Source organism: Ptychodera flava, chromosome 5 (assembly GCF_041260155.1).
Source record: "Ptychodera flava strain L36383 chromosome 5, AS_Pfla_20210202, whole genome shotgun sequence".
NCBI lineage: Eukaryota > Metazoa > Hemichordata > Enteropneusta > Ptychoderidae > Ptychodera > Ptychodera flava.
The window spans coordinates 11,095,761-11,109,494 of record NC_091932.1 but is presented as its reverse complement, the minus strand read 5'-3'; the positions used below and the strand labels follow the sequence as shown (position 1 = coordinate 11,109,494).

The window sequence follows — 13,734 nt, the reverse complement described above, 5'->3', positions numbered from 1 at the left end:
CACTATTACAAAATACTAATGAAAACGAGTGTGTAACGTAAAAAGAAAAGCAGATGAACTTACATTTGCAGATTTAAAAAAAAACAATACTTCACAAACCAATTATCCCAAATTAGTTCCAATCGTGTTGAGTGTAATTGTTAGTAAAATAATCGTCCACTGGCGTTGGTTTCCTTATTTCAAGAGTCAATTCAACTTTCAACACTGTTACGAACGGCTCAGAACAACTTCAACTTCTACCAAATCAACCTCAGCGGGCGTTGTTCGGACAAATATCAAGTCAGTTTAACTTTTTGTGAAATCAATTGTCAGGCAGCTGGAACTACATTAAGGTAACGACTCTGCTCTTTCCCCGAAACATTTTTTCAACCCATATTGCCCAGTCAAGACAACAAGGTTACCCCTAAGTGTGTTTTTACTTTCAAATCCGTGTAGCTGAAAGTTATTCCTATATGTATCTTTACTTGTAAACCAGAAATGGATCGCTTCTGGGCAAATAAATCCATATGTCAATATGACGTGTAATTTGATCTAGGTACATCAGTCACATTTACTTTTTCAGACTCTTTATTTCATTCAAGACATCAGCTTACATGGGAAAACAAGGTCAAACTGTCCTCCCATATTAGCTGTCGATCATGATTGGCAACTCTCTACAGATTTATGTTTTATAAAACTGATCAAGTATACGTGATTGCTCATAGCACTTTTCTAACTCTGCGCAGACTATCACAAGACCTTTCGTACACATTTTCTATAGAGAGCAACTGAATATTTTAGACAAAGTTACCACGCACAGCCTAGTATATTCTTTGAATTTATATTGCACGTCAAAATTGAGGCCAAGATGCACTTTTGTGACAGGAAACTGCTTTCTCATTGATCATTCTCTTCATTATACTACCGCTAACTGAAGACACGCTCTTACCAGTAACATTTTCACATATATGAAGCGCGATATCATGACATTTTGTGAGAAAAAACGAATTAGACATAAAACGGCCGATTAAGAAGAAAATAAACGTACAAAAGGTTGCAGTATTCTATGCAACTTCTATGCGTATGATATGTGTTTCTCTAAAGTCGATTGTCGATAATTTACGGTAATAAGAGGGGAGGGGCACTTTAATATGTCAATGCTGACAGCTGATATTTATCAAAATATACCGAAATAATCACTGACGTGAAGCAGCCAATTAAAATACTGAATGATAATTTATTTTAATCATCTCAAAGACAAGGACGAAATAAAGCTCTATCGACAGACCTGCCACTTTTCTTTGTATGTAAAAGGTGACAATTCATATCTACTGAGCCATGGTTTTGTTTTCTCAGATCTATTTCTTTCCCGTTGTGTTCCTCCTTTGAATCTACGCTATCGCCCAATGTAAAATTTGTCTACCCAACGAGCTAGGATTAGCTGCCCTGCAATACTATGATTAAGCTAAATTTGACACGCTATCCTACTGGTTATACCTACAAAATATCTGCCAATATCATTAAATGATAACAGCCATAATAAGACAGACAGACAGACAGACAGACAGACAGACAGACAGACAGACAGATAGATAGATAGATAGATAGATAGATAGATAGATAGATAAATAGATAGATTGATAGATAAATAGATAGATTGCTAGACAGAGAGGGATACAAGGGCATTCTTTCCTCCCTCCCTCCCTACCCACATAGATAGATAGATCGATAGATAGATAGATAGATAGATAGATAGATAGATAGATAGATAGATACATACATACATTATATTTCGTCTCCTTTGATAATCTTCTTTGGCTTCTTTGGTGTGTCAGGCGGTGAAAGAAAAATATCAAAACAGTCATTGTTTAAAGGGATACAGTCGTCGTTACTGCGCTCAAAGGTCGTATGGGGCCCATACGACCAATGGTAACACTGTATTCAAGATACGATGGTGATTGATGAAAGTTAAAACATGTCTGTCATAATCTACATCGTATGATTGAAATGTTGCGGCTATGATGATAAGGTGCACAAAATACATTGTTTGTAAACAAGAAACTCGCACAGTCGTAGTTCTGACGACTGTTTCCCTTTAATTTATGTAAAACTGAGTTGCGTCTTGGAATTGTGCTAGTCCGAAGTAGAACCGACACTGCATCAATTAGGTGTAGGCACTGCAAACCTGGCATCATTTTGAAAAATATATTTGGCATCTCCGTTTATAATAGAAGATTGGTGTACAAGGCAAAGCGTAAATCATAGGCAGTAGGTGTCGATGCTTAAACCATAGACCCTAAAAAGACATAAAGGAATGCAGGGTGAGACTAAAACGGAGGACATTGAATGACAGTGAAGGACATCGAAGGATTGCATTGATATTAATGAGTTATTTTTTTGACGTGACACCCACGCTTCAACATTTTACTTCAGGGAAATATTTCAGTAAAGCGTACTCTTTACCAAAATCATATCATACTGTTCGCTCAAATCAATTAAGGATGTACGATCGGAAAAATATAAGCGTACTGCGCCGATTTCCGCGCAGAAATGTATCCATAGTTACCACGCGCGCATAGTGACGTTCCGAACGTTTTTGAGTTGTACAAAATGTCGTCTGCAGGTAAAGGAAAATCGCGCCGAGAAAATGTTCAGCGTGCCCTCAAAACACGCTGGAAGGTACGAGAATTCAGCAAAGAGATAAAAAATACAACATGACCGTAGCCTGTACAGCGTAAGTCAGAAGTGTGACGTCTGATTCGCTATACACGAGGAGGTCGTGGTTATAATGCCGTTGATAGTGTCGTTAGTAGACCTACCGGAGAATGGAAGAATGGCCGTCGCATTGTCGATTTGAGTGTACTAGCCGAAAATCTTGACACTTGTGTCAGTTGCGGGCTTGCCTTTACGATTGTCATCGTGTATTTGGGAAACGCCAAGTTCACGGCCTCGGCTCCTGGCTCCACGTAGTGTGTGACAACTTAGGGACCGAGCACAATTAACGGCAGGGGGGGGGGGCGGAAGAGAAAATGGGGGGGGGGGGGCACGAAAAAAAATGAGTGTTCTTGGGGTGGGCCATGAAAATTCCATGGAAAGTAAGGGGTGGGCCACCAAAATTTTTTACACCATGACAGACAGAGAATATTTTTCAGCATTTTTGTTCCTTGTTGAAGCTGGAGTTCCTTGTTAAACTTCTTGTAGCATGATGAAACACCAAGTCTTAAACCTCACAATGCAGTTGTTATGTGTAAAATGAGCAATATTATTATTGGAAATTGACTTCATTTGTCGACAGTAATAATTGTTGGTAATGATACAGAGGCTTGGTTGAAACTGGTTATTTCATCATGCTACAGGAATCCCTTATAAAACAGGAATGCCTGTCAGTACCATGTGAATTTAGCATTCACATGGCTAGTTGGCATGGCTTAATGCAATGCATAGGGAATAGGCAGTCAGGCAGTCCACATTCATTTCAGAAGCACGTGGGTAACATGTGTATAGGCCGAAATACTTAAATGAGCTAGCCATTCACATACATGTGAACGAATGGTTATTCTGAATCCACTCACATGTATGTGAACGAATGGTTATTTTGAATGCACGTATTAATGACAGGGTCATCCTGGCAGAAAAAGAGCACCATGAAAAGTACTGATTTGACACCCGATTTTACTTATTTTGATGTTGCCGTTATGAATTTGGTAAACATTGTTACATTTGCATGTTTGCAAGGTGTAAGCAAACATCAAATAAGTGAAATCAAATTCCAGTAAAATCAAGTACTTTTACACAGCCTCTTTCGGTGAATTATATGATACAATTGGTTGGAGATGTAATTTAACCATATTTGGCCTAAAACTAAGACAGGCCAAACAGAGTTAAAAGCAACTCTGACTCACCTGAACACAGCAAACACAAGCAGACTCACCTTTCCAAACGTTCAAAATAAAAAGCACAAAACATATCTGTAAGTCTGATGACCAATTTAATAAATTTTTGGCTTCAACAAATTTCATAGACACAGTGAAAAGTGATTTAGTCAAAGATTAGTTTTTAAAAGAGTTCATTTAACTCTGGCCAAGTCTCGTCTTTCATGTCCTATTTTGTTTGGAAATTTGACATTGAAGACTTCTTTACGTAAGTCATGATTATTCTTGCCAAATTTCTCTTGGGCCTTGGCTGACATGCACACTGAAATGAAACAGAAAGAAGAGAATGAACTTAGCAACATTTATTAAGACGACAACTTTACAATAAAGTTTCAGAACATGTGTGTGAATTGTTACATACACATAGAGGAATTTTTTACATACATCTTTGCGAGTGCAAAATTAATACATTGAAAGTGTAACATATATACATGTCTAGAAATGTATTGGGCTTTTGTACGTTGTATTGACTTGACTAGTTGCCACAGCCACTATTCCGATTAATTTATGTACATCTTTACAAAGTGAGGGCATCACAATTCATAATTTGAATCAATACAAGAAAGTATGTTAATACATGAGGCAAACAAGTTATTGAACTCATTAAAAATTACAGCTGCTGTCCCTTGAAAATTAAGACGTATCACATTTCTAAATATTTTTCTGTCTTTCAATACAAGGCTTCTTACCTGGCAATATCATATTAACAATGGATTTTAAAAGTAACCATGTACAAAAGAAGTAAAAAATGCAAGTAAGACCGGGTGGTACAAACAATCATAAGTTTACATAGCCATGTTCATCCTACGATATACCGGTAGTTTTTTTTTTTTTTTAATATTTTCATTTCGCCTATTTTTTTTTATAGCAGTGTTTTTGCACTGAGACCATGGACGCAAACTAAGCTTAGGCGTTGTTCAAGCCCAGCTTTGTTTTGCGTTAATGGTCACACTGTACACCTCCCTCCGCCCTGTCCAGGTATACAGATACGTCCCTTACCAAATTCTCGCCACAAAAGGTATAGCTTAGGTATCTCTTTGGTATACCAGAGGTATACCAAAGCACTTCTGGTATACTCCTGGTATACCAGATGAGTACCTATTTTCAAGGTCGATTTTTGATACAGTGTACCAAAGCTGTACCTCAGTAATCAGGTATAAGTTGAGTATACCTAACATGTACCAGTTCATTTTAGGTAGGAAACAGGTAGTACCTATTATGTACCTCTTCTACTATGTATGGTCAAGTTGAAGACTGATATACCAGAAATATACCAATCCATGACTTAGTATATTTTTTGCCATGCCAGTCTGCTTGTGCATGTCGATGAAAAATCTTGTGATATATACCTGAAATGTCTCTGCCTGTTTGACTGATTCCTATATTATTGCTGCAAATATGAAGTAACTGTATTTCATTACCAGGCAGTACAGTGTGTGACCGGTCATATTCAAGCAATGCAAAATTTATCTTTCATTTATATTCATTTATTTTTATAATCCCAATGAACCTATTATTAATTAAATTGTAAACGCAAATCTCCTCCTAAAAATCGATAAACTCAGCAACATTGATATTTTAGGATGGGTATTGCATGTGTAGTGATATTAACTATGTCATTTAATTTGGTTGGGTAAATCATGGTTTGATCAATAGCAGAATTTTTCGGAAAACACAAATTATTAAAACAGGGACTTGTCTGTCTTGCAAGTCTAGCCCTGTAGTTTCTCGTAATATTTTCACACCAAAATTATAATGCAGTTTCAAACGAAAAGTTGTTTAATTACGTTTATCTGTATGTATATACAACTCTTGGTAAATGAGCAGCAAGGACAGGTCGTAGAGTTTAATCAATACCGCAAATTTGTACCTTACAAATGTCGACAGACGAGAACTTTTCATTTAAGAAACAGACAAGTTAATGTCAATGCATTCAATGTCTAAAGCAAGGACCCGTTACCTCCAAGCACAGCATGTGACCGTGGTCGTATTACAACTCTGCGCAAAAGATCCGTACAGTCATTTTAGGATGCCCTTCATGGTCTGCTGTCTTCCTGCAGCGATGTCCCTAACAAAATCTAGCCATCTGATGACATAGATTAAGGTGAAGGCTTTTATCTATGTTTTCAGCATCAGAGCTATTGCCGATCACACATTTGAAGTTTAGGATACTACATCCCGAGCTGCTAAACGAAAATCCAGTATGCTACTTTGCCGATGTCCAACGCGTTTATGTTTTGCCGGCCCCGCTGTGAGCAGCCATCATGTTTACTCTCTGGTCACGGGTTCATCAAGTTCACTTCGCGCATTGATATTGATTCTTCGTGCTGAAAGAATTTTACTCTCTTCGTTATCTTTCTATCATTCAAATCAACCATTTTTATTCATGTAATAATTGATTGCTATATTTAATATGAAACATAACAGATTTGTGCAGATGTAGAGTCAAGTCCATGCGTTTAAAAATGGAACTATTTTATCGATCGCGTAATGATTTATAGATAGCACTTCCGTGAATGTCATGAGGCTCAATGGGCGCGAATTTAGATTTTAGTGTTGTCGGCTGTGTATTTGTGATCAGGGAGTTATCTGATTGACAATTTTGTGATCTTTCTATGGAATTACCACCCAAATGATATCATAGTGTTGCACAAACGTGTATACAGTATCAGGGACAGACAGAGTTCAAAATTTGTGCACGCGAAAAGCAGTAAAAATTCCGACTATGTTTTCTCATATATGACACACAACGGAGACTCGGGGAGACCTCGCTGCAACCGTCCAGCGTCTATCCTGCCAGCCGATCAGAATATAAGTCAATGTGCTGTCTATTTACACATCGCTATTATGTTCTGTAACCCTTGCATTGCTATGTTAAACAACAGATGCGTTTTGTTGAGTACGGATTCATACAGAATTCATTTGTTTCACAACAGCTGTACATTGTCGCCATCGTGTATGTAAACATGGTGCTCCTCCGTTTCTAGCGCCTTGTAAACAGCATACTGCGAGTTGTTAGCTGTCCATTTTAATCATTATTTATATATGATCATAATTATTTAATATGCATTTGGTTTCTCAGCTTCAATTTTCCAACTTGTTTTTGTCTCATTTTCAAATAATTACAGATTTCTTTCATCAAATTATGATGTTCACAGGTTTTGGTCAAACAAGAAAGACTACGTTACACTCTATCCTCAATGATTTGTATTTTGCAGAATGCATTGCTGGTGCTGTAAACGGACAAGAAATACAGAGAGCAAGAAAGCCAAATCACAGCCTTTGACAGTAATATTAGTGTTACATGAAACTTCATATGTCAAATGAATGTCTTTTGAAGACACCTAAGTTGCATGAAATGAACATGGCATTAGAAAATAAATCATACCACAAATTGAATTTAACCTTTTTTTCTCTGTTGTCTTTTTAATAATACCTTTATTTGCTAATAGCATGGTTTCTTGTGATGCTGGTATTTCAAAGCTTAGTCGGATAAACATATCTTGTGCTGTCAACAATCTGTTAAATTTGTCAGCTTCTCATTCTCAATCATGTCGTTATCGTTGGCATTGGCCAATTGTCTACAAAAGTGTTTTTACAACTTCTATGTGCTTATCATTTGGACTGAATTTATCATGTAGGAGAAGAGAAAAAATGATGAAACTTATGGTACAATGCATAATTTTTGCTGTCACCTGAGTATGTTGTTCTTTGGTTTTCAGCATCTCTGGTTTTTCTGTTAAAGAGTCAGATCCGATCCATCTCAGGACACTTGCATACCAAAGTAGGTAATACCTGATGTAAACCTTACAAAAACAAATGGGTATAATTTAGGTAAATACCTGAAATTTACCTATTTTGTTTAAATAGTTCAGATCGTTTGAACAACTGTGTAAACAAAATAGGTACATTGCAGGTATAATACCTAAATTATGCCCATTTGTTTTGGTAAGGTATATTTCTGGTATACCTATTTTGGGACGCAAGTGTCCAAATCTGGACAATTACAGATATACCTACATTGTACCTATTTGGTATACCTGAGGTATACCTGTGGTTTAATAAAGAGCCTACCTCAGGTAGTCCAGATTTGGACACTTTCGCCAAAAATAGGTATATCTTTTCACCCCTAGAGCTCAGGTTAAAAATGTCGGGCCATATACAAAACCAAGCTTCCCAGGAAAACATCAATGTGCAGAGAAAAGCCTCTCTATAAGGCATACTAATTCGTAATTGCCCTTTATAAATATGCATTTCAAATACTTACCGGATGAATGGAAAATTATCGTCCACGACGACTTGCTATCTCGGTCACTGCATCCAACACTGTCGCGGGGAAATACACTTTACCTTCATGCCAACTGAAACATTACCACTTAGACCTAACTCACTTGCTGTTTTGACTCAAAATGTGTCGTCACTGGGGGAAGAAATGACCGAGAAATCAGCCATAATTCGTAAGATTCAGCTGGTCTCATTACTTCAAAAAAATCTGCGTAATCTCATTTGAGAGATGCAATGTGATATCCGATAACGATCGTGTGGGAACACAAAGCATTGGTCAAATTCGAAAGGTCAAGGGTCGTGATCGTCGCAAAATTTTGACATTTCAAGTACGCGTAAACTGTTCTTTTAGATTTTTCTAATAAGCAAAAATTGACTTTATATGAAGAGCTCAGTTAAAATACGGACGTCCAACACACTAAGTGAACCCTGTTGCAATTCTGATCAGCCTCGTTAAATCCAAGCGTACTCATTTACGGGACCTTTACGTTCATACCCTGTTGCGTCCCGTCCACTCTTCCAACACAACTCTTTCCAAAGTCACGACATCGTACATCTTCAGAACCGTTAGTCCATCCGGCTCGACTTTTGAACGGTTTGGGGATGAACAGTACCTGTACTGCGTTTCCATTAAGTTTTATGTAAGTTGTAATCGCGAAAGTTTTACAATGGCAGATGCAGAACCGTCGCAAGTGTGTTCGTCGTTGTGTGATGATCTGACGTACATGTACATGACTGCACATCATAGCCAGTTGCTGACGGACGTATGCGAAAACGTGGACCGTATGAGAAAAATTAAATGACAGATCCAACCATATTACGTCTGGAAATGTGAGTACCTTTCAATAGAATGCAGGTTCCGATCATATGGAATATTTAGCGGTGAACATGTGTTTATTATTGCACATTTTGAAAAGAAAAATAAACGATGTTTAAAATTTGATCTGTGCTGATTTAATTTAGAGGCTGCTCACAGACGTTTGCAGCCATCTGCATGACTTCCCTCTTGTCATATTCATTGGTTTATACTGAAAATCCCTGGTCTCGATTTTTGAATGGAGATGAATGAAACCAATGCTAATTATATTTAAGGGATAGGCTCTAACTTCATAATTTTGGCAGAAATTGTGTTCTTCGTACATCGACTACAGGTTTTTCCCTCTTTTCAAAATCATGTTAGCCAGTATTGCTAATTTTATTCTATTTTCTAAAACACGTTCAAATATCCAGTCTTCACAACCTGTATTATGTACAGTCAGCATTGTTATTGTTGGTAAACACATTTTGGTCTGGACTAAACTTCAATTGAACACAATAACAGTGAACTTTTATAATATACATGCACACAAAGTGTATGTTGGTTGTATTGATAATATCAACGAGCTAATTCAACTTAAATTTGTGAACCAATGAAGTAAGTGCAGTTGATATATAACAAAAATATTAACAAAATCAAAAACTTACAGCTTTATACTGTCACTTTAAAATGGCAAACCGTTGCTTCTGTAGCCACTAAATATTTAAGTCTGAGAACAATTTAACTGGTAAGTGTGACCCATGTGGCATTTCTATAGTGCAAACATGAGTAATTTCACCTGAAAAACTTAACCCAAGTAAAATCAACTCTACACATGAGTGCCGCCTAATTTATTTAAATTAAATAGACAATAGGGATGTGAAAACATGGAATTGACAACAAGTCAGTCCTTGGAGTTTATTAATGCATGTCTAAATTTTTACCGCCACATGTGTAAGCTACCATTCAATCCATTGACAATCTTCCCTTCTATCATGAATTCAATAGGACTGCTAATGAATGGTTTCTTCACATGGCTGAGTCTGATTTCACATTCATAGCCAGTGATGAATGTTCAAATTTTAACATGTCATATTTCCAATACTGGCATGTGGCAGGTTGGACTGCTATGGACTGCCTATTTTTCCTCAAATAACCATTCAACCTGTTCCACACAGGAATGTGGACTGGCTAATAGGCAGTTCAGAACTAGAATACGTAGTGGACACACAGGAAAAAAATACTGAAAAAAAGGAGGAAAAATGGCATTAATGGGTCTTTTATAGTTAGCCCATGAAGGACTATTCCAATGGCAGACTGTCATTACAGTGGAGTAACATTGAATATCTTGGGTAGTCATAGAAAGGCAGACACTGGGTTGTGGAAAGTGCATTGAAATCACAACGGTCATGTTATACATTTTTCCCCAACATCTGAAAACATCATACAGATACTCAGTTGAAGTAAAGTTATTTTATTTGTTTATTATTTATATATTTGTTTGTTTATTATTTATTTCAAGAATGCAAGAATGTTGTTTTCACTAAAGCATATATTAAAAGTTATAAGGATTATATATATGTGTACAACTTTGTACCTATGTAATCTTTCTTTTTTTTGGGGGGGGGCACAAAAATTTTGTTGCCGCTGATGGGGGGCCACTAAAATTTTTGCTGGTGTTAGGGGGGGGGGGCTGTAAAAAATATACGCACCACATATTTTCTCTTCCGGCCCCCCCTGCCGTTAATTGTGCTCGTTCCCTTAGCCTGCAGTGAAGTCAACCTTATCCCCACCGATAAGCGTCACGGCAATAAATATTACGTGATGTTTTGTATGCTGTATTAATATATAGACTCTAAAAAGTAGAAGAATCTAAAAGTCTTTGCTTTGTTCTGTCATTTCCCTCTCATTAAAGTTTACAGGTAGGCTTGAATCATGACCATGCCTGGACAAGGCCACTGCAGGTAGCCACTGCAGGTCAGCAGCATTTGAAGAACGCCCACGTGCGACGAACCCGGGAGAGCATGGTTTATCGCAAGAACCTGTAAATCCTAGTTAGATTTTGCAAAATTGTGAAAAATCGAGCTCGGTGACCTACTAAACAAAATGTGGTTTTGAAAAATTCACAAAAAGAGCTATTATTTAGCAAAGTGTGAGAAAATTGACATTAGCAGAAACTATTAATAATTAATTAATTACCCTCTCCCATTCATAAAATTTGGGGCATATTTGTCGCAATTTTGGTTTAAAAAATAAATATCATGACTTTTTAACTCAATTTTAATGTAATCTTCAAAGTAGCTTAGGTTTATAATTTCTTTATTCTTTTACAGTGTAAACGTGGAAAATGCAATCATGATATAAATATAAAAATGATGACCTGTTTTATTGATTTTTAGTGATTTTGTGAAAAACCGTGAATTTTTAATGTAATTTTGTAAACAAACAAGCGCGGTGACCCCATCTTTTTTTCCCAGTTTTGGACTATTCGCATATGTAGGTATTCAAAAATCCCCATTTGAAAAAAATGACATTACTTTTACTTTTTCCGATCGTACATCCTTAAACACGAGTTCTTACCGCAATATATGACAGATGGTGTTTTGCGGGTGTACCAGTTTCTGAGTCAATGGCTCTTTGAAAGACTTCACCATGAGAAAACCTTCGGCAAAATCTGTTTCTAATCATTTGATGTCGTCTTTGAATCAAAATCAATTATTAAATGACATCAATCTATTTTAATAAATTCAGAACGAGTGATTTTTTTGGGTGGGAGACAATGGATTTCACAAAGGGTGTTAAGACCAAAATTGCCAAGGGTTCTCGATGTCTGTGATTTTGAACAAACAAAATGAATATTTAAATCAGTGATACCCCGATTGTTCAACCAAGGAACTTAGTGGGCTACAGCCGTCAATTGAAATTCTCATTTCATTTGGTCAGTGAGCTTGGTCGCTAAGTCGAGATTGTGGATATTTCCCGGATACAATAAGAGCCAAGGAGACACACCGTGTCACATAATTATCGAACTAGAAGATAATATAATAACGTTTGATACCATTTTTCAACCATTTCAGTGGTTCTTAGAGACTCAACCAACAGTATAGAGAGGTAGGGTAATCTTGAATTTCCTTGGTGGACATCGTTTATCAAGTTGACAAAGTCGAAAATGAGCATAAGTCATGATGCAAATGTTTGACGTAGTCTATGGGGTCGGAACCCGTCAAAGAATGTATCGTTAAGAATATTAAAACAAACGCATAGCAGTAATCTAAATGTTGCCCCAATGTTTAGAAACATCAAAGCACTGTCTTATATGCCCATTTGATGTTATTGAGGGTCGCTATCATTTCGATTAGGCAAACATTTGAATAGGCCTTAAATGGAAGCTCTATGATCAATCTGAATTATATATCATCCGCAACGAATGTAATCCAAACAGCACGAACTAAAGGAGAAACAACAAACAGCTTAAAGGGATAGTAGCTGTAACTTTTGAGAATATTTTCACTATTTTTGTTGCATGTCGCGAACTATTCACATGAATAAGCACAGTGAATCATGAAGAATCACCAACTAATTGACCTCAGTACGTAACGTGTATCAATTCCTCGTGATAAAGAATATTGACGAAGTGAATTTCTTAACGGACAGAAATTCAACGATGTTGACACACGGAATGCAACGTAATCGACTTTGTACGCATGTGCAAGAGAAGTACCGCACAGTTCAACTCTGGTTCAACATAGCGTCCACACAACAGCGCGCAGCGCTAGCGACCAGTACAGTGTATGGAAAGCCATAGCTGTCTTATAATGTATGATATCATTATGTGATGCGGACATGCCATTATGAGATGATGTTATGCCATTATGTGATGAGGACATGTCATTATGTGATGAGGTTATAGCATTATGTGATGAGGACATACCATAATGTGATGAGGTTATAGTATTATGTGATGAGATTATGCCATTATGTGATGAGGACAAGCCATTATGAGATGATGTAATACCATTATGTGACGAGGTTATGGCGTTATGTGATGAGGACATGCCATTATGTGATGAGGACATGTCATTATGTGATGAGGTTGAAGCATTATGTGATGATGTTATACCATTATGTGATGAGATTATATTATTATGTGATGAGGACATGCCATTATGTGATGATGTCATGCTATTATGTGATGATGTTATTGTATTATGTTATGAGGACATGCCATTATGTGATGAGGTTATAGTATTATGTGATGAGGACATGCCATTATGTAATGATGTTATGCTATATGTGATGATGTTATTGTATTATGTTATGAGGACATGCCATTATGTGATGAGGTTATAGTATTATGTGATGAGGTTATGCAATTATGTGATGAGGACATGTCATTATGTGATGAGGTTAAAGAATTATGTGATGACGTTATACCATTATGTGATGAGGACATGTCATTATATGATGAGGTTAAAGAATTATGTGATGACGTTATACCATTATGTGATGAGGACATGTCATTATGTTATGAGGTTACAGCATTATATTATGAGGACACATGATTATGTGATTAGGTTTTGTCATCATGTGATGGGGACATGTCATTATGTGATGAGACTATAGCATTATGTGATGAGGACGTATCATTATGTGATGAGGTCAAAGCATTATATGAGATGGGTATAGCATTATATTACACTAAATGTGCTAATTTGTTATATATGCAAATTAGCTTCTAATTAA

General features: G+C 36.8%; 1 protein-coding gene and 1 long non-coding RNA gene across 2 annotated transcripts in view; one reads left to right on the top strand and one right to left on the bottom strand.

Annotated features, from left to right (window-relative positions):
• Window positions 1–13,734, top strand: part of LOC139132701 (uncharacterized) — a 220,793-nt gene that overhangs the window by 69,837 nt on the left and 137,222 nt on the right. The window lies entirely within an intron of this gene.
• Window positions 3,949–8,379, bottom strand: LOC139132481 (uncharacterized). Its single transcript, XR_011552320.1, has 2 exons — window positions 8,179–8,379; window positions 3,949–4,173 (listed from the first exon to the last, which is right to left on the bottom strand). It is a non-coding gene; the product is annotated as an uncharacterized lncRNA (long non-coding RNA).